General features: G+C 59.0%; 2 non-coding genes across 2 annotated transcripts; both read right to left on the bottom strand.

Moving 5' to 3' along the window:
• Positions 1 to 1592: 1592 nt before the first annotated feature.
• On the bottom strand, positions 1593 to 1674 carry LOC116548255. The gene has a single exon (XR_004267366.1). It is a non-coding gene; the product is annotated as a small nucleolar RNA SNORD115 (small nucleolar RNA).
• A 76-nt stretch (positions 1675 to 1750) lies between these two features.
• Positions 1751 to 1832, bottom strand: LOC116548256. The gene has a single exon (XR_004267367.1). It is a non-coding gene; the product is annotated as a small nucleolar RNA SNORD115 (small nucleolar RNA).
• Positions 1833 to 2703: the final 871 nt, after the last annotated feature.

The raw sequence follows: 2703 nt of genomic DNA, 5'->3' as shown, positions 1-2703 counted from the left end.
GGGTATCCAAACTGACCTCCATGCACGGAAGGGGGCGGGGGTGCCAGCTCACCCTTGCTCGCCCTCCATGGACATGTGTGATGACTTTGATGTTAAATGCTGAGCCGTCAAGTATGGGGTTCACCCTTGGCCCTCCCTTCCACCAAACCCAGAAAGGACAGGGCAGGTGGGTCACCGGGCTTGAGCAAAATGCCCAGGCTGTGCTGTGCTGTACTGCAGACCCCAGGAGCACTTCTGCTGTCCAAAACTGCTCCCCTGCATCGCCGCAGGGCTGCCCTGGGACCACTGGCCCAGACCCCGGCCACCATCCAGGACACGGCCAACGAAGGAGGCCTGCTCAGATGCCACAAGCCGCGCAAACCTGGCAGTCGCATAGCCTGCCCCTGAGCGTGGGGAGCGTGTGTCCAGGCACCCTCTCCAAGGGTGAAACAGAAATCACAGCCTGGGGCCACAGGGCCATGTGCTTCCTCAGGTGGGTCCCCATCCATACTCTGCATACCTCCCACACACAGAGCCAGCCACACGTGGCCAATGAGGGGCCACATGGTGCCCTCTCCTTTGCCTGGGATCAAGACCCCGCACACTGCATGTGGCCCCAAAGCTCAGAAGAAGCTTGAGAGACAAATTGCCAGGACAGGTCCCTCGACAGCGAGACTTCCCACCTCAGGAGGCCACCCTGCCAGACGCTTGATGTTGGAAAAAGGGTGACCTGCAGCGGGATGTGGGCTCCCCCTTGGCCCAAGGCCCACAAGTCCGAGGGCTGACCTCAGCACCACCAGGTGCCAGCCAGAGCTCTGCCTTGACCCAACCCCTGGGAAACAACGCCACCTCACGACCAGGCTCCAGGAGACACACGGGGATGACCCGTTTCTCAACAGGGACGGTCACATTCAGGGCCATGGTGGGCCACCATCCTTGAATCTCTGTGACTCAACCCAAGAGACAGGCCCATTTGTGCACCACACACCGGGCACCCGGAGCTCCCGTGTGAGCCCAGTGGTGCCCTAAAGTCCCTCTGTCCCCCTCTTGTGGCCTAAGCAGTCCTTAAGGCCTGGCCTGAGCACCTAGTCCCAGATAGGAGCTGTGCCGCGTGGGTGCTGAAGATACCCTTTCCTGCCTGGCCACCATCACCCCTGCAGGGATTCGGGGAAGGCGTCCCCCTTGGGTCCGATTCTCAAAAGAGCTGCCTTCCTGTTGGGAATTCAGGTCGGCTGCCTAAAAAAATCCTCGTGGCTGACAGTCTGACCCTCGGGAACCCCATGTGGCTTGGCTAACGGCCCATGACCCAAGCAGGACCCACTCACCTATTACGGTCAATGCCGGGTGGCTCACCTGGGTGGAGGAGCTCACTGAAAAACACAAGGAGAGAACGGGAGCTCAGGAAGAAGCCACCAAGGTTCCCCAGACCAGGGAATTGGAGTACCAACTCCAAACCCGCACAGGGAGCCTGGGCTGCCTCATGGAGGAGCGCAGAGACAGGCTGGGCACCTACAGATGCCCTTCAGAGCCATTAGGTCTCCAGCGCAAAATACAGGGGCCCTGCTGGGGACTTGGGGATCCCAGCGTCCTCTTCCAACGTTCTCCCCTAGGCTGGGCCTCAGCGTAATCCTATTGAGCATGATTTTTAAGTCATCACCTCTCTTCAAGACAATATAAGGTTCTCATCATCGACCCAACCCAGGGCACCCCCCCTTCCCAAGCATGGATCCAGTTGGACCCAGCCTGGTCTTCCAATATTCTCCCCTAGGCTGGGCCTCAGCGTAATCCTATTGAGCATGATTTTGAAGTCATCACTTCTCTTCAAGACAATGTAAGATTCTCATCATTGGCCCAACCGAGAGTACATCTCTCCCCATGCATGGATCCAGTGGGACCCAGGTGTGCTTACCACAGCTCAGTGCAGGACCAGCGTGCCAGGAAGGGCCCGAACTTCAGCGCATCGGGCGGGGACTGAGCACCTGGCTGACGGACACTGGCCTGGCTCCACTGGGCCTCACATAAGTCTTCCTCCAGGCTGACCGTCTGTGGGGACAGAAGGAGAACATGTGTCCAGTCAGGGCCTCACGCCTGCATGTGGGCAAGGGGAGTAAGGGTTATCCATGTGATGGGATCCATGCGGAACACTGACCAGTCACGCACCTGGGGAACCCTTGGCCCTCCCCATGACCAAACCCTGAAAAAAAAAAAAAGGGCAGGGAGGTCACTGGGCTTGGGCGAGATCCCCAGGCTGTGCCCTACTGCAGATCTTAAGGGCACCTCCACTGCCCACTCTGCCTTCCCCTTCGCATGATCCCAAGGCTGTTCTGGGATCACTGAGCATGGGCCGGGGTCACCAGCCAGCTCATGGCCAACCGAGGAGGCTGGCCCAGAAGCCATGTGCCGCGGTGGACATGGAAGCAGCATAGCCTGCCCTGGGCATGATAAGACACGTGTCCAGGTGCCCTTCGCAAGCCACACCTGAAATAGAAGCCTGGAGTCTCAGGGCCCCATACTTTCTGTGGTGGGTCCCCATCCATGCTCTGAACATGTCCCAAACACAGAGCTGGGCCACCCTTTCCTTTCCTTAGGCTGAAGACTCCTCCACCCTGGAGATGACCCCATGGCACAGAAAAAGCCTGTGCGGCAAATTCCCGAGACAGGACCATTGACAGCAGGTCCTCCCACCTCAGGATCCACTCTTCCAGTCTCTCACCCATGGGGAAG

The sequence above is a fragment of the Sapajus apella genome, unplaced genomic scaffold, assembly GCF_009761245.1.
Source record: "Sapajus apella isolate SASKATOON/1434 unplaced genomic scaffold, GSC_monkey_1.0 scaffold8768, whole genome shotgun sequence".
Taxonomy (NCBI): domain Eukaryota; kingdom Metazoa; phylum Chordata; class Mammalia; order Primates; family Cebidae; genus Sapajus; species Sapajus apella.
The sequence above is the reverse complement of the archived record's forward strand: the minus strand, read 5'-3'. Positions and strand labels throughout refer to the sequence as shown.